Consider the following 27,017-nt stretch of genomic DNA (forward strand, 5'->3'; position numbering starts at 1 on the left):
TGATTTTTTTTTCTCTTTCAGTCAAGTTTTTCCATTAAAAAAAAAAATGCAGTAAGTTATAACAGAGCAAGACATCACTAGCAAATAGGAAAAAAAGCCTCAGGAAAAGTAAGAGACATCATTTTGTAACAAACCAGACATCTATTTAACCCCTGTCTAAAGGGATGAGTCAGGGATTTTTCTTCTGTTGTTACCCATCTAGCCAAGTGTTTGAGCCAAAAGACACTTCCATCAACCGAGGGATTTTAATTTCCCCAGCTCTGTAGCATCCTACAGCTCAGACCTCTCCGTTATTTTCCTTACACAGGAGACTTCATCAAACAAACTGGCATTACCTGAAGACATAGGCTAGGTAGGACAGGTGCTTCCACTTGGATGTTGGGAAAGTGCTGGGACTGTAGGCTAGAGGGGTTCAAGCTAGGACTGTGACTGAGAGGCACCTCCTCCGGTGATGGGAGGGAAGCTGCAGCACTGCATAGCAAGTGTGTGGAGGCCTGGCTGTAGAAGAAAATGTATTTGGAAGCAACTGGGTAAATCTCATTTTCATGCACAAAGCTTGATAGGTTTGACTATCATTTCCTTTCTCCTTTGTTTCCCTAGCTGCATCATTCAAGTCACTGAAGCTCCCTGTTTCACACCACCTTTGTCATATTGGTGCTAAATGGGGGATGCTCACAATATAAAATATTGAAAGATGGATAAAAAGATCGGTTTGAGCTGTTGAGTTGGTTGCCCTTAATATAAGTTCTGCTAAGCCTACTTCTTGTAAAGCTATCCTATAAATTTGCCTTCTGTCATAACTTGAAATTGCAAATGAAAGCAGATTCACAAGCTATTTGAAAACAATCTACACTTTTACACAGAATTGGTTAATTCTGCTCAGTATCCTGTAGGTCTGTTTTCTGGCCTCTCATCCTCATAAATATATGACATCGTGTACAAATGGAAAAGACTTTCTAACTACAAAATGAACCTGCTTTGTGACTGGTTGCAAATCACTCTTTAAGACTGCAGTACTACTGTAATAACAAAGTTTTTAGTCTTGCTGAGTATATTATCACATAACCATATTGGGGAAAGTTCTGTTGCTACTGTTGTTTTGTATGGAAGTTTTCATGTCTATTGACTTTTAAATGTATACCCTTTATATCCCTGACATTCTAGGACAGGAATTCCAAAGAATTTCATAATGAGTTGTTTATTCACATAACAAGGCATAAAGAGTTAGCCTCTTTTATGGGCCAGTCTATTCCAGGCCGATGTACTTTGGCAGTGCTTCCATTGTTAATTGTTAACAAGACAGTACTGAAAGAATTGTTTTGATCTAACGACATTTGGAAGTGGTTCAGTTTATTTGTATGCTACAGTGTGTAGGTCTATAGATTCTCCTGAAAATAAGCAAAATATGGCCTATAATTACAGGATTGGGAGCAGCCCTTTTCCAATGAATGTGTATAGACAGAAAATATAGTAGAAATTAGGAATAAACTGAATTTCTGCTTTTAAAATTCAAAGATTGGTATTTGTATTATCTACTTTTGTCTTTCTTGAGCAGTATAATATAGAAATCTGTTAGCTTACTCCTGTGAAGCTTAGTTGATCTGACTGAGTTAGGTCTATTTCTTTCCTGTCATACAGATGACTGAATTTTCCCTTGGGATTGAAGTAAAAAAGCTGGCTTTGATCCAGACCAACTCCTTTTCCAAAGTAAGGCAGATAAAAGTAAAATTCATTATAGCTCAGTAACAGCTTTAAAGAAAGAACGAGTTTGCTTCTAAGTTTAATTAAAAATCAGTATGGATCTTAAAAAACAAAAACGATTATGTGTGCACAGTGCTGCCATGAGGGTATATGTAAATTATGCAACTTTGTTTCTGACGCATCAGTGTTACTTAATATAAGCACAACTTCAAACAGAAGATGTATAGCAGTAGTCAGCTTTCTGCCTCATTAATACAACACACACAGATCTCAGTTGCTATATTTTAATAGCTTCAGCAGACTAGTTCAGTGGAAGAAGATACAAAAGAACACAGAGCAACAAGTCTAGTTATTTGCGTACTTAATAGACTTCCTGAAGCTGGAAGTAAACAGTGTTTATATTATCAAAATTCCCTGTCTGCAGTCTTCCTATCCACTATTAGCTGGCAGTCTACTGTAAGCATCAAAGTGAAAACATGTCTTGGGGCTGAGTTTTAAGTTGAATGCTAATTAATTTGGGCAGGGTTTTCCAGGTTTAAGGGATAATGTTAAAGGCAGTTTTCAGCATAAACAAATAAACAAGAGGTAGAAACTGGTGTCTGGCTGGAAATACTGGGATAACAAATGAAAACCATTGTGAAGGACCAACTTGACTAAGGCCTGTAAATGCAATGATGAGTTGAGGATGAAAAACAAAACCAACAAAAAACAAAACAGAGAACCACTGACTGATTTTAACAGCATTTTGGAAAGATTAAATTTAAAACATAATGTGTGTATGACTAACATATATGCTATTTTGCACATGTTCTGATTAGTTTCAGTAGTGATTGTTTATTGCCAAAGCAAAAGCTGATTGTGCAGTCAGTCCACAGAAATGCTTTAGGAAGCAAGAATGTTGAGCATGAAGACACCATTTTTTCTCTCAGTAGCAAAGGCAGTTAACATTTGCTCACCTTGCACTTCTGTTCTCATAAATGCTCCCTGGTGATGAGAGTTCAACTGTTTGTGGGTCTGCATGTTTGAGCAGACCAGGGAATTGATATATGTTTGAAATAACCCTTGCTCTCGTGGTTATCTATTTTTTCTCAGATCGGTTTCTTGGTAAGTTTCATCATGCAGCCCCACAAGTAGTTGTACAAACCACTGTACTAACCCCCAGAAGAGGGGCAGGGAGTCATTAACAAGACTAGCTACAGAAAATGCAGAATGTCAAGACAGTCCCTTCTTTCAAGCAGTTGAAAAGTAAGTTTTCATTTTCACCTTTTTCAGAATAAAAATGTGCCTTATTGTTTTTATGGAAGGCATATGGAAGAGAGCAGCAAATACTTCAAGAGTGACCAGTCATATATGTAACTGAAGAAGTGACATCAAGATGATTGGTCAGGTAATTATAGTAAAAGAAGCAGGATGGGACACTGCTTTCCTCGTTTTCTTACAGATACTTACTGTATGTTTTCTTAGCGTAATTACAAATAGACAGTCCACATTTTCAGGTGCAGTTCTGCAGGTTCTTTCTTTCCAGTGACCATCAAAATTATATCCAGTTCATTCTCAAATTTAATCATGTACTTAATTATCATCACATATAAGAGTTCATTGGTTTGAAAGGCAGGGGGCATAAGAAGAAATCATTGCTAGTGAGAAAGTTTCTCTACTTGGAAATTTGCCAGTCCAACTTACAATAGGAAGTAGATTACGATCTGGTTTATGTCTGTAAGATTTTTCTTAGATACTGCTTGTCCTTAAGTGTTCTCACAAAAAAAAAATACGAATCTTTGTTTGATCCATCCTCTTGATTTTCAGCATCAGCAGAGGAATGCAACTTAAATGATGTGGAAGTTAAATCTAGCAATGGACTATTATAGATTGTTTCATTTTCTCTGTAGACAGATTCAGACTATAAGGCAGTAATTATACATCTTTTAAAATAACTTCATTATTTAGGTGGATCAAAAATATTTATGATAAGGCTAAGTTACATTGTATACAACGTATACACTGGCCAAGCTTTGCAGTATCTGGAATGCAGGATTACTTTGTTGTAGTTAAGAAAAACACAAATGGCTGCAGGCAGAGCATACGTTATCTTACTCCACTGCTGTACACAGTCACCTTCACGAAGGAAGAAGAATAGAGACCAACATGCAGTTTTATTGGGTGTAAATGACATATATATATATATGTATGTACATATGTATATATATACATGAATGTATATATTGAACGTTAATCCAAAAGAAAGAGACACTAGCTTATTTGTTTCAAACCACACAGTTCTGATGGGTAAACTCTTACAATGCCCAGTTTAGAAAGTACAAAATTTAGGGAACACCACTGTGTAGAACAGACTATTGAACAATTTTCTTCCATGGTTACATCTGCATCCTACAGTTTTGTGAAACTACCTATTTAATCCTTTGGTTTCAAAGATGTTGGCAGAATTTCCTAGCACTTCCTACATGGCTAGAGGATCCTAATCTACCGGTCTGAAATATCAAGAAATTTGAAGTACAAAGCAAATAATGACAACAGAAATATTCTTTAATGTAGCTCAAATAATACTTTTCAATTGGTTAAATGATTCTGGATTTATAAGAAATTATCTCAAAACATCATGAAGTCAACCAAAAGCATGAGGTTTGTGTCACCCAAAAGCGATTTTACATTTTGAATGAGGGATAGTTAACAGCCTGAAGCTACATTCAAACTGCACTCAGGATGCATTGGAACTAACAGAGTTTTCTTGGGGGTTCTGGGTGTCTTCTATAGAATTGTAAAATCTTGCAAATTTTGTTTCCCAGTTTTTTTTGAGTGTCTCTTTAGGCAACTGTTTTGATTTCTTGAAAGTGTGTCTCAATGTAATAAAAACCCATCTTTTTGTTAGTGGGTTCACTGGCTTGCCAGTGAATGTAACTGAACATACCAAACATATTTGCATGCTGACAGGTGCAGTAGCTGTTCTCCCCTTGGGGCAGGGTTGGTGAATCTTCAGTTGTAAGTAATAACATGTCTGTTGCACTGAGTAATTGCTGCAGGAAGGGTAAGGTCTTGCTTCAACAGTAGTTTTTAGCCAGGCTAGCAGTGAAACTGGCTCTTTCCTTTTTATTTGCTTCTGGTGAAAATTGAAGGAATCAACTGAAAAATCTTCTGTCAGATTCCTAAAGAGCGTGAACAGAATGGTTGGAGCTTTTGAGAGTTTAAATCTTCAGGTCACCAGATAAATTATTGAACGGATATTTGAAATACAACTTCCCTTTTTCACTGTCACAATCACTAGTTTTTACATGTGAACTAGTGCATGTGTGCATAAAATGAAGAGAAAATAACTTGGTTCTGTTCTCAGGTTTGCCTCAGGAGCTGAATTAATGATCTGGCCCAAGCTTGGGTAGGCTCATGACATCTCTAGACCTGTGTATGTGCTAGTGACTGTCAAGAAGATATCTGAGAACTGAGATTCATGAGCAAGGACGCTTTGCTTTGACTGCAATGGTTCACATCCATACTTCATACTGCCTTTGCTGCTCTTTGGGAATGCGACAGCTATTCATGCAGCAGTTGCTTTTCTGCCATACTTTTTTTGTGTTTTACAGCCTCCCATGTTAAATAACACTAAAATGTGTGATATTTTCTTCAGAGTGTTGGATTCTAAATTGCAGCTCTGCAGTGATTGCTTCATAAGCAACTGTGCTGAACCTCTACAAAGAGCATAAGGGAAGGACACATGTCAGACTTAGCTTTATTAGTCAGAACTGCAAAGCCACTCTCGGATAACCTCCTAAACTGCAGTTTCTAACAAGTTATTCTGAAACTACAGTAATCAGTGTTTGATCCATAAGCATCTGATTCTCTATCTGGCAGAAATGAAGTATATAGCTGGGAACAATTTTTCATCAGCATCTCTATGGCTACTTAGTTGCCTTCTGGTAATTCTAACTTCAGGTCTCTCATTCTGACATACGTATAAGAAAGAAGCACACCTGGAGTATTCTGATTAGAAAATAACATGACTGCTGCATGCTCACATTAAAATATGGCTCCCAATAAACTTAATAGCAGATTTAATGACAGTAACAGAAAGAGATTTGTGTGATCAGAACTTGTAAGTTATATTATTTTTATCTCCATTTAGGGGAGAAAAATAGACAGATAACTGTTCCTTTGACAATGCTGACTTTCATTCTCTTACTATCATGTTAATGTAATATTATAGTAATACCAGTGTTAGTAGGATATCTAAGGCAAAGAAAAAACCTAAATAAAAATATTCACTACTTTTCATAATTGATTTTTTTTTTCCTAAGTAAATAATTACATTTTGCATATTGCAAAGTAACTATTAAGTAAATAATTTAGTTGGTTTTTCTCTCTAAAGGACAAGATCCTTATTCTTTCACCTATATGTAGAGATTGATGCAGGGCAGTGCAGAACGGAACGTGAATCCAAAGCCCTGTTGTCCAATACTTTTGTTTTATTGGTCTTCAGTGAAAAAACCTAGTGTTAAAACTTCAGTAATATTAATGTATATCTGTTATCACAAAATAAGTAGATGTCATGGTCTTATGAGTTTCAGTAACACTGAATTTCTGTGTAAAGCTGAAGTCCTTCATAATAAATTTCTAAGTTAATATAACAAAAAGTTAAAGCAGAGCACCAAGTTTGCTTGTGCAAACACAACACCTAAAAGGCCCTTATGATTGATTTTGTAATTATAAACAATGGCAATAATTAAAAGGCCCTAATAATTAATTTTATGATTATGTTTTACATGATTCATATATAGTCAATACTTTTGCTATGAGGACTACCAGTACATGATTAGCTGTGCTAGATAAAGTGTGAGACTTTTATATAAGACACTAATTGAGATCTCTGTCTTTCTGAATGGATTATTTATCTTGTTATGGCTGAAGCCTTTCTTTGTAGTTCAGGTAACATACATAGTTTTAGCATCTTGACTGTAAACACACTTTGATCTTTCCTTTCCTTTCAGTCTTTGATGGATGAAGATTCATTAAGCAGTCCTTCTCGTGCACTCAAATTTACTCTTTTGAAATAAGAGACTTATTTATAGGATCTACAAAGATATCCTTCAGATAAACTCAGAGATCATGCATGTTCTTCTATTCAGTATTCTTTTCTATCAACTTCAGATGTTGAACTGTGGTAAAGAAAATCTTTTTTTTTTTTTAATATTTTGATGAAAATTAATTCTTACTAGAACATTTTTGTAGAAAGCACTATCCTAAACTATCCAAGTTGTTGTTACTAATCCAAATAGTTATTTTTTCCAATTTGTATTTGAGTGTAAGTTCTAGCTTGGAGAAAAAGCCTTTCTGACAATATTGGGTCAATCTTTTGATGAAAGTGGCAGCTTTTTAGAAAAAAAGGAAAACCAAGACTTTTCTTATTTCCAGTCATCAAAAATCCCTGATTTGCTATGAAGGAAGAATGTCAATCCAGGTGTTGCTGCCAAATTCCAGTACGATAATTACATTTCCTACCAAAATTTTCCCCTGTGATTTCAGCCACACCAGATGTGCTCTGTGCTTTCTATTGTAAGATGTCTGTTACTGGTTCCCTTCCTTCATGCAGCTGACTTACATTTCAGGAGTGACAGTGCTTCAGTGTAGCAGATCTTGCTTATGCCTTGTGATTGCTTTGTGAAACTTCTGTGTCTGGACTGTAGAAATGAAAAGCAAGGGAAAGGTAAGTTCATCCAGTTGTGAAGAAACAGTAGCACAGGAGTAGAGGCTAGTAAGATATTATCTCATGTAATAATACTTGATATTCAGTAGAATAAAAGTATTCTGTATTCCAAATATGACAAGGTATCAGAAATACAATGGAGGGCAACACAAACCTAATAAAGAAGAGCTAATACACAGACACCTTAACTTAGAGGAGGCTGACCATCAGAACCTAAAAATCAGTTCCAACAAGTTTTGGCTAGTGAACTCTGACTACAGAGGTGGAGATAATAAAGGAAATCTGGACATCTCAGTCCTCACTTCCACTACCTGAGGTTGCCTGCTGATGCATCACACAGCATCAACTATGTTATATAGCTGCTATGATTCACAGTTCTTAAACAGAGCAAAGATCATGGAATATGCTAGGTAAAATCCTAGTATCTGTTTTGCCGCAAATCCTTTTGGTCCACTCTGATGATCAGCATTTGCTCTCCTATGAAGGTCTAGCCTGAGGCTTTGCCTCTGGATTGTGGAGCTGCTCTCTCTTTGATCAAGCTATGTAGCTACTTCCTCATTACATGGTGATGAGGAAAGCTGCAGCCCTGGATAGCATTATGGAAAAGAAGTATTTTCAGTGTCCCTGAATTCTAGCATTATAAATAAATAGCATTTCTAAGGTGGTATATGTCCATTTCTTCTTGTTCCCACTTCTTTCATATGCTTACTTCACTAAGGAAATGTTCTTAATTTCTGGGTGTGTTACATCTAAGCATTTTCCAGTGAGTACATTCCTGACAAACTTGACATGTTTGATGTGTTTGTAACTCATGTGGTACTGTTAGTGTACCATTAATCAGTCATCTTTCACAGAAGATTGGCAGCAAGCATCAGTTATTTGTTCAGAAACAGAATATTGTGATTGCTTTAGTAGTTGAACCAGATCAGTGGAGGGTTGTAGGTTAGCTCATGTTGCTGCTGCCCAATGAGTACAACTTTTATGGATAAAAAAGATTTTGTTATCCTAAGCAGGAATCTTAGTTGCAGGAGATTTTATTTCAGTTGTTGGTTTCTAATAAAGATTTTTCATTCTCAGAAGAAATTCTCTGTTGAGCTGGAGATAGCTAAAGAAAGAATCTCTGCTCTTCTCAATATTTTAGCAAGATACCTATTTTCAAGCATTTCTCTGGGCTCTTACTCTCTTATGCCATGTGATGATAAATTTCCTCTTGTATGGATCTATGAGTCTAGTTTAGCATAGCATTCAATTATTTAAGCATATGAATGTACTTTCCTGTGAAAATAAAAAAACTGTCTGAGCCTTGATAAAATTATTTCACAGAGTGGATTTAGCCTTCATTCCATGGCTGTATTGATGTAAGAGTCACAGGCTTGGGGCTTTTCTTCCTAATTATACTGAATTTTCATCTTTGAATTTCCTGACTTTCAGTTGTTTGCTTGTTTTAAACAAAGTATTTTAAACTTCCTTTCTGAAGCAGAATTTGGAGGACAGAGTTTTTCAGTGTGATGAACGATTAGTTGAGAGATTAACTAAGGAGAAAAAGTAAAATGTAAGATAAACTGACAGCAGACTATAGTTTCAGCTTTTGTGAAAGAACACGCAGGCTGGGTTAGGGTATTTTGAAAAGCAGTTTATATTAGAGTCATATTGAGTTATATTAAACTGGATAGTAGGCTGAGAATAAATAGTTTCTTTCTTTTTACATCACAGTTAATATGAAAGAATCTCAGAAGAAGATCAGGTCCAAATAAGTAAATGTAATTCCAATTAACACAACAGAAAGCCTATTTATGGGTATACACAACTGCTCTATTATTGTTCAGGATACTAAATCATCAACAGGAAGGCCACAAGGGCAGTTAAAATTAAACCGATTCTTACCTACTACAAAGGACCAAATATCACACGATTACACTAATCTTATTTTTCTCAAAAAGAAATATAGACGAGAACTTCACATTGCAAATCTCACTGTTCTGTACTCACCAGCATTGTCCAGAAAATCTGAAATCAACTGGAAACTTTTTCCTGTACAGCTTCATTAAAACCTGGGGATTAGCCGAGATGAAGAATATTCAAGCTTGGAGAGAGCTGTTATCAATGCAGGGAGTAGCAGTGCCTTCTTATCAAATGGCCTTGTCTTTGATTACCATGTCATCAACTATAACTATCTGGATACCCAGAAATAAGACAGGAAGAAAAATACAGATAAGTTCTTAGATGCAGTTTTGCTTTATGAAGCTCAAAGGTAAACTGAGTTGTCCCTGTGGGAGTAGCCTGGAATATATGCACTATTTTAATGTAGGTAGCTGAGAAGTCAGAAACTATGCTTATAATTTCATTCTATTCAGGATGTTGTTCAACACTTTGTTGTTCACCATAATACAGATCAGATACACTTTCACTTAAAAAAAAAAGAACAACAAAATATTACCAATTAACTCCTAATAGCATGAAATTAGGTGTAGGCAACTGAGGCTTATCATTCCTAGTAAACATGCTTGATTTTGATCTTCAGGACACACCTTAAAACTCCTTCTTTTCACCTAGTGTCTGCTCAAGAGTCAAAAGGTAGCCCAGCTAGATTTGTGATTCTGGTATCTCTAATTCTTTGCTTTTCTCTTAAAAATGGGAGAACATCTACAAGGATTTGCATAGTGCATTAGTTTTTCAGTAAGGAATTGCTGCATTTGCTAGAAACACTGTAAGGTCTCAAATTGTAGGGGCTTGCATTTCTGGATGGAGTAGGAACCTCTAGAAGAGCTTCTTCTTAGAATGTGAGAGAAACCTTTGAAATCTTGCATCTATTGTTTCTTTTTGAAACTTGAAGAATGAACGCATAAGGTCCAAGACAAATGTTGCTGTAAGAAATACGTAGTGCACTTGGGTCAAATCAAGCACCTTGTGGCTACTGCTGTTTCTTTTATTTGGTTGTATCTATTTCTTTTATGTTGTTACCAAAATGTGAATGTTTCAGAGAAAGATTAACTCCTGTGGCACACAGCTCGGTGGCATTGGCTTATCCTTTTATTTTCTTTCTTCATCCTTGTTCATAGGCCACTATGTAGTTGAGAGCATCCTGGCAAAGCACCATGCAATGTATGAGCAGAAATATGCTGTGGCTGCTGCATGTGAAGATACAGCCTTTGGTAACTTCTGTGGTGAGCCGCTAGAGGCTGCTAAACAAACGTAACCCATAGCCTCCTTCCGTGAGGATGCTGGACGAGGTTAGGGGCAAAGCTGAAATAAAAAGACATCTCTAGAGTAGTTGCTTGAAAGACGACACATTCTTCCTGGTAGAGACAGTGAGGAGTTGGTGGAATAGAAACAAGGGAAGTAGAGACTTCCTTTTCTGTTCTCTGGGTCATTTCCTTTGCTGGTTATAAGCTTTAAAAGCTAAAGACAAGATCTTGCTGACTAATGCTATTGCTATTATACATAGAGGCCACTCAGCTCAATGAGATGGCTTGGGGAGGTGAAGTATGCAGCGAAATAAATTGAACTCCCACAGAAATGAGGGGTTTCCATCCATATCCATCTTTTTGAATAATTGCTTGAAAAAGTGTGTATGTACAAATATATATAATATATTAAAAAATAAATGCACACTGAAGAAAGGATTTCCTAGGGATTCTCCTGTTCTTCCATTTCTGTCATCCAGAGTTTCTTGTTAAGCTCAGATAAGAAAGAGAACTGTTTCTGTGTTCACTGGAACTGCTTCTCTTCAGTGAATATATAATTGAATATTTTATTTTGATGCTAAGGTCGTATAAGGAATAACTGTAAATATGAATCCTTGAACTTAAAAAACTTGATTGAAGAACTTTCATGCTTATAGAACATTTTACACAGTGTAGATGTCATGAGTTACCAGAACAGTCTATGCAGTACCTGTGCATTTACCTGAATCTACAGATTCAAAGGAAGAAGAGCAAAGAAAGTATTAGAGGCGAGTGTGGGTTCTAAAGTGGCCTCCCAAAATGCTAGTCATCTGAATCCTGAAATCCTAATTTAGTGTTGTGGAACTGAAACGGCAGTGAAGTCAGAAGCTGACTAGTAGCCCAGTGTTGATTCATCTGAGGTGTTAAATGTTGCATCAGTTAAGCAAAAACAGTTGAGAAAGAAGCTGTTTCCTGGGGATTAACGGGTGATGGGGGAAGGCTTAATAGCCCGAGGCTGCTTTTGTTTTTAGAAGGTGGGACAAGGAAGAAAAGAATCTGGCTGCCTGGTATTTATTCATGAGCAAAGCTGGCTGATAGGATCAGGATGTTCCTAAAATGACTACTTCAGTTGTCAGATTGGATCCTTCTCTCAAAAATCGGAATCACCTCATAGCAGATTGAAATTGTACTTATAGCAACAGTTTAAAGGGTTTGTCTGCTATAAATAAATCTGTTTGGAAGCGCCTGGGGAGCACACACAAAATGCATGTGCTTGTGTGCTGATGTGTTGAAAAGGTCTGTCCTTCATACCAGTAAGCTTTTGTGAGATTGTGGGAATCGAACACTGGCAACTCTCTCCAAGATCAGTTTCTCTGTCTCATACAGAGCTTTTATAGGAAGTTTAAAGATGGTGCTTTTCTGCTCTTCTCCTCTAGCCATTTCATCTGCCTGTTAGTTTTCACTCTAAAAAGGTTTGAAAATGTAAAATTCCATAAGTAATTTGAAAGACTACCCAGAGGCTAAAATGGTTGCTGTGGATATTTAAAATAACACTGCTGTGTAACTATGAAAGCATGACCCATTCACTAACAGAGAGCTAGCTGCTTACTGCTTAATCTCACTGTGTTGCTTTGTCTCCTTCAGTGCATGCATCTATGAAGTAAATGTTGTGTCTTCAGACCAGTAAGGAGGCATGGTCTATACTGAACTGATGAGAATGTGTACCTTAATTTTCCGGGTATAAAATCTTAGTCTGTTCCATGTCACATCTCAAACTAACATACTTGTTTTGAGGGACCCTGCGAGGGCAAAATGCCATGATCACTCTTCTTGGTGGCAGTATTTCCAAATGCAGCTCTTCTAAACCCAACTTGCCCCTCAAAAAAGACATAGGATGTGAAACTGCAACTTAATCTAGCTAAAGGATCGTTTTGGGGGTCTAGGCCATAATTAACAGTTTCATATTCCTGGTTACAAACACACACATGCAAAAATATGTGTAGATTTTTATTTATTTATTTATTTATTTATTTATGGTACAGTAGGTAATGAGAAGAATGTTGCATTGTGGCTTTGGACAATTTTATGGTTTTATCCCCCTCTTGACTGTGCCTCTCATTGTATGTAGGCTCTGGCAGTGACCCTGCAGAACAAAGTCGTGTTGGTGACTGAAAGATGTTTTACTGGTGATTTAACAAGTTGTATTGGCTCAGCCTGGGTCTGACCACAACCGCAGCATGTATAAAGAGATGAGAAATATGAAGCTGGGAAAGAAAAGAGTGGGGAAACAAGAAGGACCTCCCACTTTTGGTGGCAAGCTGTCAAACCAGCTTAGCTGTAATATTTAGCTTCAAGAAAAGTTTTGCTTGAAAAGACAAACATCAAACTAAAGATTTCCTAAACAGAGTTAAAGTTGAGAATTCAATTCAAACTTGCAGATGCTAATGTGAGCCTGTTTTATACCTCATTAAACCATCAAAGCTTCAGATTTAGCTGTGACTTTGCCTTTAACATTTGTTTCCTTCAGTAATATCATGAAATGAAACAGTACTTAATAAGATGCAAATACCCTCAGCCAAGTTTACTGTAGTCTTACCACATACACTAAGTGGCAGAGCAATGTATCAGTTTAAGAAACTGCTAAGATAGTAATAAACCTTAGCTCAGCATTTTCTTGGCTGCATATTAGTATGCTATCACTGATAACCTTTTTGTTTTCTGTCATACAGAGTATCCAGCAGAAAGGATCGTGTGAATACTCCCTAACGGTGTATGGGCAAAATTATCCCAGATGTCATAAAACACCTTTTGTTGAAAGCTAAGCAGATGATGACTTTGAAAGAAATTGGATTGTGTGTACCTGCCCTGGTCTGAAGACCACAGTGGCTATACATACTTCTTTAGAAGCTCTGACGAGCAAATGGGATGTGTTTTATGGCTGACAAAACTGTTCAAAGTAATCTATAGCAAGACTATTCCTTAGTTAAAGGCTGAACAGATCTTTGAAATGCCTTTGTCTGGCCAAATGTTAGTACATCTGTATTAACTAGCAACAATTCACACTGTGAAAAATGATTGGCTGTAGGTCACGTGAATTAAGTCATGAACTGTGTTCACTTTCTAGAGTATAGCTTGACTACCCTGATAATTAGAAAACATTCAAGCAGAGGATGCCACATTATTCAGCTGTAAGGGTTAATGTACTAATGATAAAAGCTAACCTGAGCAAATAAATTGACATTTCAATTTACCATATGTGATATAGTTTCTATTAACAAACACTAACAATGATGATTATTCCTATGGGCTGTAAATTCTCCTCTTTCCTTTTTCAGAACTATGACTCAAGACAGAAAATTCAGTCTTTCTCTAACAAGTTGAAGTGCTCCTTCTTGAGACAAGCTGTACAGCAGAACGACTGCAGTAGAAGTTACATTTGTCCTCTTGGCTAGAGTGTATTGTGGATTCACTGTATAAGAACATTTTCAAAGGTGACTTTCAAAGTTCTGTGTGGGCTATACACAAAAATGCATGCTTACAAATGGGAAAATAATATCCATGGCGTCTTCAAGGTTTCTATGTATCACCTCAATGTTATGAAAGTCTCGTATCTGATTCCCACATGTCAATATTACATGTATATATACATACATATTTTATATTTAAAACTGGATATGTCTATTATCTTGTGGTTTTCTTTGTAGTGTATATGAAGTGTGAGACTTGCTACTGTTTAAACATGTCTCCTATATTTTTTAGGTACAACTACTTATTTTGAAACACATCTTCAGAGTAAAAAAAGTAAATAAATCCAGAGAACATACAAATGTCTAATCATTCCCAAGATATTAAGGAGAATTATTAGAATTAAGTTGAACAAAGCAGGAGAAACAGAAAGGTAAGGATGTGCAACTGTTGAGCAGAGATTTCTTCCATTATGCTTTGTAAAACCAACAAAACCAAGAATATTTTCATATTGTTAGTCGTTGAAGGCTGACTTTGCTAATCTGAATAGGGTATGATTAGCCCAATGGCCAACAGCAGAAGTAGGCTAGGTACAGCTTAGTGTTTCATTTTTCTATTTCATACAAATTAAATAAATTCGTAATTAAATAGGAGACCATAGGAGGAGGAATTCCATAATTAGGTATTGGTTCAGATGACAGCACCTACCATTTGATTGAAATGTGAGACAGTAACTGCAGAGCACTGCTGTAGGTACGATGCCACCACCATCTTCCAGTGCATTTCTTTTAAGATGTTCATATTTTCATGGTGAAACACAAATGCATCATGATATTATGCCCCCTTAAAGGTCTCATTCACTAATTTCAGCTTTTTAGAGCATAGCTCTGCCTAAGCCAATATATAGTCATGTAGAGGTTAAAAGACAGTTCCATTAGCATAATTCTGCTCCTTAGCAAAGGGCAAAGGAAATACCATTTTGAATTCTTCCAAATGAAATTCAAGTATTATGAATAACCCTCATATCTGTGTTCATTGCATGTCCTACCGTGGCAAAATAAAATGCATTCTGTACAGCAGGAGCAATTCTCCTGATCCATTCTCAGATGGATCCAGTGTCCAATAACTATAATATAGCTAATGTATTTAAAAATAATGGAATCCTTTGTTGCTTTACATTTCAACAGAAATTCACCCTTGCATTACTGAAGATTGTGAAACAATGGAGTCTTTTATCTGCCAACTTCTACTGAGTTTGCTTAGCAGGAAGCAGTAGATGAACCCCAATACATCAGAATAGCTATGTGCAGAATGCTGCCATCACAGCTGACATCAGTCACATCACTCAAACTTCTTGAGAAACTGGTTCAATGGTAAGAAATTTTAGGTCTTTTTTAGGAGTGTGAAATGCATCACATCTGGGATCTGTGCACAACCTCGGAAAAATTCAGTCATGATCCTGCTTTGAACTAAAACCTGCCATAGAATTCTTTTGTACTTTTCTAATTAAATGAAACATATCTCCATCCCACTCCAAAGGAGACAGAGACAAACGCCTCTTCAGTTGTCACTGAAATACAATTCAGGCTCTTTACTAGTAGGAGCAGACATCTTGAGCTCCCAGATCCTCACAGGGAATTCTTCTATTCACCCTGCTGTTGTATCAAGGATAGCAAAGTGGGGCATCTTGACTGTGACTGTGACAGTGCTGGGCATGTATGCATGTATGCACAAATGGGGAGTAGAAATGATAGAAAAAGGAAGATAATGAAAATATATATACCCATTCTACATAGTACTATTTAGGTCTAATCAATGTAATGTAATGTAACTTAAACAGTTCTTGAATATTCTGTAATGGTACTGCTGATAGGAAAGGAGGAAAGATTTCCTGAAGGGGCATTCTGAATGGAAGGAGTGTTTGTTTCCTAGGCAAACATTATGGGGGGGAAAAAAACCATAACTAAGAACACTCCTACGTATACTGCTGGTAGAAAAGTCATGTTCAAATCAAAATGTAAGTATTAAATGCGTAATGGCACTGTAGCAGGTGTGAATTTCATTCTCCTAAGACATTGTTTCACAGAGTGTCACTTTCCTTCATTGGAGGAGAGAGACAGGTTGTACTGTGTGTCCTAAGCAGTGTATTAAATATGTATTCAATTTATACTTGTCATTTTATTTTCACTATTACTGTGGGAAACTGTGGTATATACAGACTTGTAATCATTGTGTTGCTGTATGCTGAGTTTATATTCTGCGTTTTCAGGTGCTTGAGAGAAAGTATAGAAAAAATATAACCAAAGGAAGATTTTTAGGAAGCCAGAAAAGCTAAAAGGGGACAGATCATGTGTTTGCCTTTCCCTCAGACTCTGAGGGAGCACAAAGGTAAGGAATGAAAAAGAATATTTAAGCAAAGCTCCATGTGTATGAGCATTATAGTAGTATGGGCATGATAGCGATGGGTTGATGGTTGCACTTGATGATCTTAGAGGTCTTTTCTAACCTATGATTCTATGATTCTATGCCTTTGGTCAGCTTGCAATGTAAATGTTAACATTATGTTATTGAAATAATGTATTTTGCTCTAGGGAATAGATTAGAAAATTGAACTTTTATATATTTCCTTCTCCAGAATTCAAGGTTGATGTTGAAATGTTTGAAATTGAAGTTAGCTTTGTATGTCTTTTTTTTTTTTTTCTTTCTCTTTTAGCTCTAGAAGATACAGATTCCTAAGCTGCACATAAAAAGCACACTCTTAAAATTCACTGTCTCACTCAGGGACACAGCTTTAAGGTTTTTGTAAGTTTGAGAACATTTTCCTAAACATCCTTTGCATAAGCATCATGCCCAAAGCTAAGCAAATGGCGCTGTTGGGATGTGACAAGCTTCTAATCTAGCCTTGATTGCACTGTGGAAAGAAATGAACAATGGAAAGTAAATCTGGTATTTAATAACAGCACATGACAATGAACATTTGTTGCCAAGAATTAGAAACCCGTGGGCCTGACTTATAGAACTGTTGCCTTAATTAACCTTTTTCCTGAAACAGATTTAACTTTTTTGTAGTCTATATAATCCTGCCTGCTTAATCTGTTTCGCAAGTCCATTAAGATTCTACTAAGAAAGGGATGTTTTCTATTCTACTTGAGAACACACAAAAAAACCACTTTTCTGCCTTATGCAGCATATTGACCATACAACAATGAAGAAATTGCTCCATGACTGTGATACAGTGATTTGTAAATCCCTTTCATCCCAGTCTTGAGAAAGACTGCTAATAAAAGAGTATTGCTTCATATGACTTTTTGCAGGGCTGTAGACTACATACCTCCACCCCCAATTGCCTGGGCTGTTTGCATACTGGGGCTTTGGTTGCTGCTACAGATAAACTGCACAAATAAATTAAACTGGCTGTTACTTGATATTCACTTGTCTTGTTTCAGTGTATGTATGTTCACAACCTCTTCTTTGCCACTTCTTAGTAGTACATTGTGACTGTATGGGAGTAGAGAATAATGTTGCTTTGAAGCAATTAAAATTTCAAGATGCACAGTATATCTATACTGCTTTTAGGCCTGTGGAACCAAATTGTAACTCCAAGTATGAATCTTTTCCTATTACATTTGAGCCTGTATCATGGTAATGTATACTGCAGGTTTAATCCTAATAATAGCAAGAGGATAATCATAGTAACTGTGTAATGTTTTTAATTTTCTGGTGTTGTCTGTAAATATTTTCCTGTTTAACAAATTATGAAGGAATTTTGCATGATAATGCTGTTGATTTTCTGTAGTTTCCTTTACCCTTGTGATTTTGAAATACTTTTTTGCCCATGAATTGGATGATAGTGATCATGTTCCTACAGAATACAATTGCTTTCATGTATTCTACCTTGCTGCTGTGCTAGTAACTACCGTGTAAGTCATCATTACCATCCACCCAAGCATTCACAGGTACTGTCATCTGTAGCATGTTACCACAACTCTAAGAAATAATAATCTGAAGTCCCAGTCTTTTATATGAAATTTTCTTTTTTCTTTACTGTTACACAGGCTCTACTGCTGGCCTATTTGCAGTACGCAGTGTCAATAAAATGAAAGATAGTTTTATATCCTCAGTCAGAGGGAAGGTTAAAGGAAGAATCTGCGAAACAACTGGAATGACTCATCAGTATGGAGAGGTTTCTAATATGAATGTTCAGTGTGCTTTAGGCAACTTTAGGCAGTATAAGTTTCAGCAGAAAGTTTTGTGCTTTGATTTTTATAGTACCGAATATGTATTTTAAAAATTATGTCTTTACTATGTAATAAAGAGTCCTTAGCTTCATATAAATACTAAGCATCAGTCAAAACTGACACATATTTTGATATAATTCAAATTGCAGGTGAACCAGGAAAAGGAAGATGTAAGTAAACTAGCAGTAATACCACACTGCCACAAAGCACTGAGAGAAGGAGGATTGTTTACATATAATGAACCCTCATCCTGTCTGTTGGAACCCTCATCCTGTCAGTCTACCATTACTGTAGTATAGAATATGTATTACCCCAGAAGGATTTGAGAGGAACCCACCATTTGTTTTCTTCCAGTCACAAAGCAGTCACCAGTGGAAGAGCTGGATTCAGATGATGAAAGGGTAGGAAACATATTAACAATATCATAGGTATAAATTTATTTGAAAAAGTACATCTCTCAGTAAACACTGCCCAAAAATCTTACATGAACTATTTTATGAGACCACACAGGTGACATGCAATGGTTGTGCCAGCTAGCCAAGATCTTAAGATGTAGTCGTGCTCTTTTTCTTCCTATTATCTCTTTGGTATATAGGAGACTGCTTTTAAGGCTATTCTGTGCAGGAAGTGCTAAGTATGTTCATAAAGGTGTGGCTTAGCTCCCTAGCAATTCCATGGTAACACAGGTGTAGTAAACTAGCCTTAAGTAAAACAAACAAGCTTTGTGGAAATCAAAAGCTGAGAATGCAAACTGTCTCTTTGATTAAAGCATAAAATCTTTGATTGTAGGTGGTTTAGCTGCACCTTGTTTCCCTGCATCCAGCAGCTTCACAGGGGTTGGATGCATTATGTCTTTCAGTACTTTCAGTGCTAATGCAAAGGAATGTTTTTAATTTATTTATTTATTTATTTATTTTTTGCAAGGTATGGGAAAAAGAGGTTAAATTTATATAGTTGCAAAAACGTGCCTAATGGAAAAGCCTTGTATCATTTACTAAAAATCTCATCCTATACAGAATGGCTCATCTGAAAGTGAGAGGTACAGAGCAGAACACTTAATACTAAACAGAATCTGCGCACTTTGTCATGTTTGTCTTCCAAGGGAATAAAGATGAATAGCATAAGCTTCAATTTTTCAGGTGAGTCAGGTTGCTAGTACTTTCATCTGCTGGCAAGAATTTAAAGATGGAATTGCCTTCGACAAAATTCTACACCACAAAAACATGCTTCTTCCTACTGTAGATACATCATCAGACGTGGATTCCTACCCACATAGAAAGTAATCCAAAGATCTGAAGAGACCAGATCTGGTCTTCAGAGTCTTACAGTTTATGTCTGTGCGAAGTAGGTGTAAAGTACTACCCAACATGGCTCATCTGTTACAGTGATAGCCAATCTGTCTGCCTTTAGTGACAGCTGCAGGTGTTCAGTAGTTACTGGCCACACAAACACTTCATGTGCCTTAAGGCCGTGGATTCACGATACTCTAATACATTAGTACCCTCTATATTTTCCTATTCCCAACAGAGTCACTTCTTTTTGCCATTGGATAACTATGTGTGGGACCAACCTCTGAACCAAATGGGGGAATGGATTCATCTTACAGAATATGCATCCAAACTGAGTTTGTGTGGTGTTCCAAACAGAACAGAACAGTTAAAACCAGTTTTAAATGAATTGTATCTAGCTTTCTAAATCAGGATCAGTATTTCAAAGCCAATTCAGGGTGCAGCCCCACAAATAGTAGATCCGAAAGATCAGAGAGGACAGCAAAGGCAGGATTAGAATGAATAAATGAGGCTGGATGAACAAGGTATGCCTGAAACTGGTATTTATATCAAATATCTTTTATGACAAAACCCACAGCTTTAGGGCACAATTTGTCACATATTATGGCAGGCCAGCCAGCTCCTGTTTCTACTACTTTATTGCAGGTATGTTTTTTTATAGTGCATGTAACAATTTAACCTATCTTTAAAAAAAAAAAAAAAGAGGAGAGAGACCAAAACCAGCCCGTAAACTGTGGACGTGGAGGTTGGCCTTGTATGTCTCCCCATCCACATAAAGCAAATCACTGGACAGTGGGAACCAACAGTTGAATGATGGCAAGTCAACATAAGTCAATGTCCCAGGCAACTGCTTTACCCACAGTGTTAGCAGCAGCAGCTGAATGATGTTAAGTCCAAGTTATGTCCCAGACATCTACTTCACCTAGAGCATTATCAGTATGTTGACTCTACTCACTGCATAGCCACACCCAGGTTATGCCAGGCAATTTTCTCTTCTGTGTGCCCTAGGAGTCTTTCCCTTTTCATTACCACCATACAATTATGGGTAAAAAAGACAATCTTAATGTATTGTAACTGTGTCACACTGCACTTGAAATAGTTACTTGAGAAAACCAAAGAAAGACTGAACACAAGGTGATATTTCCTGTCAAACAAGGGTGTGCCACATTAACAGAGGGCAGTGGAAAGGAGGTGTGGTAGTATTGGCACTTATAAAACAGCTCTGTCAGAGCATTTTATCACAACTCCAGCAAATTGGGAAGAGAAAGGGCAGAACTCATTCCATCTGCATGCCATGTGCTTACTTATTATCTGTGCTTATAAAGCAATTCTGTGCTTATTAAGTGATAAAATGGACTGACTTGCATCAGATGGCATCTTAAATTAAAAATTTCTACAGTACACCAAAGGGAAGAACATGTTTAGTACGTGTGTTTAGTACAAACATATTAGTATGTGTGCATGGTATGTATCTATATATTCTTGAATACATTTACATACTGCAATATGTGTAATTGACAATGTTTCTTCTCAGAAATTCACATCACTCTAATGTCAACTAGATATATTACTAAGGACACTGCTATCTTACTTCCATCATTTGTTTCACAGCACAATAAATTTTGTGATCAAGGCAAAGAAACAATGGTATTTGCTTATCCATACTCAGAAGTTAAAATGAACAGATGATTTGTTAAATAGAAGCAATGACATTTATTTGAGTGAGAATCTGATGACTGTATCTACATAAATATATAATACAATTCAATTCAGTATTAACTAGGGTCTTCCATGCAAGCAGTTGCATCTAGAGGTACTGTAGAAGAAAATGGGATACCTGCCCGAACTGTAGTTGTCTTACTTAGTTTTAAATGATAGAGTAGAAGTAAAATGGCATATTAATTCTGCCAGTCTGTTAATAACTAGTCAGACAAGACTAAGGCCATATACTTTCAATACAAGACAGTCAAAATCAAAATAGAAAAGTTGTGAAAGATTCTGGAAAAGATTGTTTCATTCTTGAGAATGGATGTGATAGGATGCAGAGCATGTTTGAAATCCTTGTGTCACTCCCTGAACATGTAGTAATTGGTAATGAAGTTGATTGGAAGAAAATAATCCTAATGAAGATGAAAGATCAAGAAACCACTGGATGATGGGTGGCCTATGGTGTCTCATTTGGATGTACATACTTGTATTCATCAGCATATTATACAAAATTCATCAATGAATTATCCTTAAAGCCTAAGTGCTTCAACAGCTGTCTAAGTTTTGCTTAAGTTTTGCATTTATGTTTTACTTCTGTTTATTCTTTGGTGAGAAAAAGATGTGCATTAGCATATCTTCATGTGGAATAAGTTTAATTAAATTATAATGAAGAAACAAATATTAGAGCAGCTGAGTCGAATGGGAATGAAACATTATAGGAACACACCCTCATTTTTATCGGTGTTTTAAGTCAACTGAGGGCTTGTGGTACAATTAAATAAAAAGCCAAAGCTATACACATTACTGTTCTCTGCCAAGATACTCTCATGAGGCCAGTATCAAGTTGTCAGTAAAGCCTGAGAAAGTGTAACTTGTATGAAGTCATCATTAGTTGTGCAATTTGGTCTGTTGTTTTTCACTGAGCCATTTGAACTTCCAGTATACAGTCTTTTGTATTCACTTGCTGATGAATTCTTTCATCACTGCTATCTTGCAGAATTGATTGTCAACTCTCAGTATGTGAGAGTAGTGTATAGCATGATCTTCTGATGTGGATGGTAACATTTACATTTCGTATGTTGTCGAATTGTATTTTATTTGGAGTTGAAAATCCATGTTTCAGGTAGCTTTGGCTGATTACATGTTTCAGTGAATTTGAGAACTTTCTCTACCCACAGTGTGAAGGTGTCGAAGTGAATGAAAGTCAATAATTTGGCTTTTAGCTATTGCAGTTTGAGTTATCAATATATGTGCTTCTCTTCACTGAATTGTGGTGGTGGTGTTGGTGGCAAGGAAGGTGGTGGTGGTTTTTTTGCATTATAGCAGAAGTAACAACTTACGTAAAGCCTTTTCTTTTTTTTTTTTACTGCTGTTTGCACTGACAGATATGTAAAGTGCAACATACTTTCAGTGGCCAAATACAGATGTATTATCAGTATGTGTCTTGATCTAAGACAAAATATTAATTTGCCTAAGAAATAATAATTTCTGTTGAATTTTTCGTTTTCATGTTGTACCTGAGACTATCAAAAATGTTACTGATTGCAATGAGAATTTATTTGGGCAGATTTTAGGGGAAATAAAGCTTTACAGAAAGTGATTTTTTCAGTCACAAGGCAGATTGAAAGGTTCAGGAAGTACTTGCATATTCATCTCATTAGGTAACAGAAGTCCTATCACATGGCTTGTCTGATTTACCACAGCTTAAAGATCCTGTCTCAACTAGTTTCAGTGAATTATTTGAAAGATCAGATTGGCCAGTAGGAAAAAGTTTCTCATCAGCAACATAGTTGCAGTGTTGGAGCAGGTTATTCCTGGAGGTTTGGAATCATTGTCCTTGGAGGTTTTCAGGACTCACCTAGACAAAGCACTGGTGGTTCAATCTGTGTTGGCATAGTCCAGCTCTGACCGCAGTGTTGGACAGGAGGACTTCCAGAGATCCCTACCTGCTAATATTTCAATGATTCTAATTCCAGAAAACTGTTTTAAGATTTATTTGAAGAGAAACATGATTTCTAATGAGACAAAAATCTAAATTTACTGTGTAATTGTTTAAACTGGTAACCTTAGTATAAGTTTATGATAATATTAGTGAAGGACAGTACCATGCGTGTACATTTGGTCCATCCATAAATTTCATAGAAAAACAGAACTTCAATCTTCCAAAGCCTGTAATCTGCAGAAACTCAACTAAACAATATACAGTTCATTGGAATTATGTGGGAGCTGAGTATGAATACAACTTTTGTAGGATTGGGACACCGGATTGATTGTCAGCCCATAAAGGAGAGAAACTACATAAAATGATAGAGAAAGCAATTTCATTTTTATTTATGTAGCCTTGTCATCAGTTTTACATTTTAGATTGAATCAAAAAGAAATTAAATTCCAGCTGGTGCAGGATTGTAAGTGAGTGCTTTCAGTATGGCTTGGTGAGGCTAATATCTGCAGGGTACCAATCCATCAGAAACCACCTTCCTGACATATTTTTGCATATTACCAAGCTTTTATGATTATCCCAATGGGAATTATTTTGAGGCCTCTACACTACATTTATAATCATTACAGACCTACCTGGCAGACCAAAAAAACAGATCTCTCAAAACATCTGGACAGCAATCAAAGAACACTGCAAAGCAGTTCTTCCCATGCCCTTTCCCACTCATTTGCTGTTAAAGAAAGGATGCCAAAAAATTGTTAACATACAGGTTTATGTTTCAAGAATTACAGTAAGCTCCTCCTTCAGAAAATGTTGCCACAGTTGCTTAAAATCTAAGAGTTAAGAATTGAATGGCTCCTAAATGTCTTTTCATGTTTGCTTATAGATGACATTTCCCCTGTCAATTCATTTCGGAGAGGCTGAGGCACACAGAAAAAATTCTGTTACTGTTGTGCAAATAAACAAGGGTCCATACGTATTTAACTTAGCTTCTTGGTTTCTCAGTAACAAAATGATGTCTAGAAGAGACCTTTGGAGGTCATTTTGTCCACAGTCTCAGCATGACCAATTTTGAAGTTAGGCCTGACTTCATAGTTAATATGCATTTCTCAAGGCATTTCAAGCTATTTTACAAGATTCATAATCATTGTCTTCCTTTTAACTGATGGATGGATGGATGGATGGATGGATGGATGGATGGATGGAAGGAAGGAAGGAAGGAAGGAAGGAAGGAAGGAAGGAAGGAAGGAAGCAAGGAAGGAAGGAAGACAAATAACTTTTTGATATACAGGTTTGGAACAGAGGACTGACTTTTAGCTACTCTGAAATTCAGATAACCTAAGTTTTGCTGCAGATCTGAATGTAGCAAGGATATCACTCCTTATCTCATGTCTCTAAGTTTCATCCTCTTTTTATTTGGCTATCTCAAAAAGACTTCTGTGGTCAGAACATTCAGTCAGTGGTGTTTTTAATAATATTGTAGTAAAAGAGAGCCTTGTTTTTGTTTTGAATTGTTTCTATTTATGGAACTGAGGGAGGAGAATGTAAGAGTAGTAAGAATGAAATTGTTGCAGATTTATCCATTTCAAGCACAATGTATTAAATGAGCTTCTTCAATTTTCTCATGTAATCTAAGACAGTTTTATTTTCCAGTTTTGCTTTATTATAAAAAAAAATGAAAAAAAAAAAAACCCTACAATGCTAAACTTGGATAACAATGAATCTTTATCTTTAAAACTTTTATTCTCCATCCAAGACATTATCCTTGTATGGAGCCTACAAACAAGAACGTCTATAAACATGACTGCCAGGATTAAAGCTAAAGGTGAGCCATAAACTCTTTATTTCAACAGGATCTCAGTTACAAATTAACTTTGCATGCTCAGTGTACAGTGCTTATACCACATGGTTTTCAGGAAGTGGATCCTGTTGCTGTTCTCTGAAGACATGTGATGTCATTCCTCTGCATTTTTTAAATCAATGATGTGGCTGAGCTATGTGTAGAGAAGAACGGGAAGACAATTGCCAAACTTGCAAATGTATCAAGGTTTTTGGCATTGGTGTGAATAGGGTTTCCTTAACATGACATGTTGCTCAAGTAAATTCATTTTTTATATTCTTTTTTTTTTTTTTTTTTCATGTTAGATCCTACAAGACAGATGCAGAGATGCTGGCATTCTTTATGCCAGTTCACGGATGCCTGTAAGCATAAATGTCAAGCTGTCTAAGAATGTATGAAGTGTATAGTCTTCCATACAAATCCAATAATTATCATTTTGTATGAAGTAGTTACATGTTAAGGCTTTGAAATGGCACCCTCATAAAGGTAGCTAAATTGTGCCAGACTTGTGGCTAAATGCAGCACTTTTTTTTTTCTGTGAACAGCTAAAATCCATGTTTTCATTCATATGTACAGATGCTACCTTCCCCCAGACACCTCTGTGGTATACCTGCATTTGGAATGGGAGCAATAGGTTGGGATAAGAACACTTGAAATGAAAGTATTTTTATAGTTCTTATAAAGGGATAAGAATCATCCCACACACAAGTAACGGGCTGTTAAGCTGCTTCATTACCAGTATATCCAACCAGGAGGAGTATAAATGGGCTCTTCTAGACAGGCACTGATGGAGGAAAATATAGCTGTTGTGTGAATTCAGCAGTGCCAGAAAATACACTGCTGAATATATTCTTATTATGTAAGTCTAAGTATGTTACAGATTAAAGTTTTCACCTCCATGTCTTTGGGAACGTGCCCCTCTTACAGCAATGATATATCATCAGGACTGCTTTTCAGCTGCACGTGAGCAGCAGAGACAACAGCTGAGAGGCATTTAACAGCTACCTTGTAAATAAAGTTCACTGAGCTGCACCTGTGTGCTGTGAAGTTCTCCTCGTGGTCTCCACCAGGTAAATACTTGTAAGTTTGAATTCTAAGATGGTATCCTTGTACTGCAGTTTACTTTCACTAAAATAAATGTAAATAGTGATGCTTTTAGCATGTGAGTTGGTGTCTGCCAAGCTGGGTCCATAACTACATAAGACTTTAAAGCAGCATAAGAAACTAACCAGTTATAAAACTAATATATTAAAAGAAGGGAAGAAAATGAGATGTTAATATTTAAATCCATTGGATAGTTAAATGTCCAGCTCTGCATTTTCCCTGTGTTAGGAGTGGTTTAGCAGCAGCACTGTTCTTTGTTCACCAAGAAGTATATTTCAACCCAACACTGATATTGAATTACAGACTAAAAATCTATTTAAACAAATAAATAAAAAAATGTATAGCTTGCAATATTTGTCCTCTAAAAATTCATTAGTGCTGGTAATAGTAAAATCAGTAGCATAATCAGAGCATTTTAGGGGCTTTTTGGTTATTTCTGTTTGACAGTGTCTCTAAAAATGTTTATGGTCCCTAACATTACAGATTCTCCTACTGCTGCCACCCAGCAGAAATGCCTAGAGCAGCATTTCTATGGTAGCTAAACCAGATGGTGTTTTACCATTGCAGAGTCTCACCTGTGAAACAGAAAAGAGCTATAGAGGAAAAACTGCTCATCTTGAACTGTAATTAATGCCAAGGAAATAGCCCTTTATCCAGCCATTGTCTGCACAGGACTTTCTGTTTTGTGTATCATCCTAGATACACTTTCTCAAAACCAATAGGATTCAGCTTTGAAGCCTCATACAGGACAGGGCCTAAAATGCAATGTGCTTTCTGCCAGCGATATGCACTAACGAAACCCTGTGCTAAATCGCACCTTTTGTTACAAGTGAAGCCTGGCACTGATAGCTCAATTCGGA

General features: G+C 36.5%; 1 protein-coding gene across 17 annotated transcripts in view; it reads left to right on the top strand.

Annotated features, from left to right (window-relative positions):
- ESRP2 (epithelial splicing regulatory protein 2) overlaps positions 1–27,017 on the top strand; it is a 188,320-nt gene that overhangs the window by 117,638 nt on the left and 43,665 nt on the right. For 10 of the 17 annotated variants that reach the window (XM_090149871.1, XM_090149864.1, XM_090149869.1 and 7 more), the window contains 7 exons: positions 1,639–1,707; positions 2,974–3,088; positions 13,911–14,066; positions 14,335–14,473; positions 15,228–15,413; positions 16,310–16,428; positions 16,754–26,123. The gene's annotated coding sequence lies outside the window, so the exon portion shown is untranslated. Of the gene's footprint in view, positions 1–1,638; positions 1,708–2,973; positions 3,089–13,910; positions 14,067–14,334; positions 14,474–15,227; positions 15,414–16,309; positions 16,429–16,753; positions 26,134–27,017 lie in introns of all 17 variants that reach the window. The other 7 variants (XM_090149865.1, XM_090149857.1, XM_090149863.1 and 4 more) reach the window with 7 other exon arrangements.

The sequence above is a fragment of the Phasianus colchicus genome, chromosome 13 (assembly GCF_987193195.1).
Source record: "Phasianus colchicus chromosome 13, bPhaCol1.hap1.1, whole genome shotgun sequence".
Classification (NCBI taxonomy): domain Eukaryota; kingdom Metazoa; phylum Chordata; class Aves; order Galliformes; family Phasianidae; genus Phasianus; species Phasianus colchicus.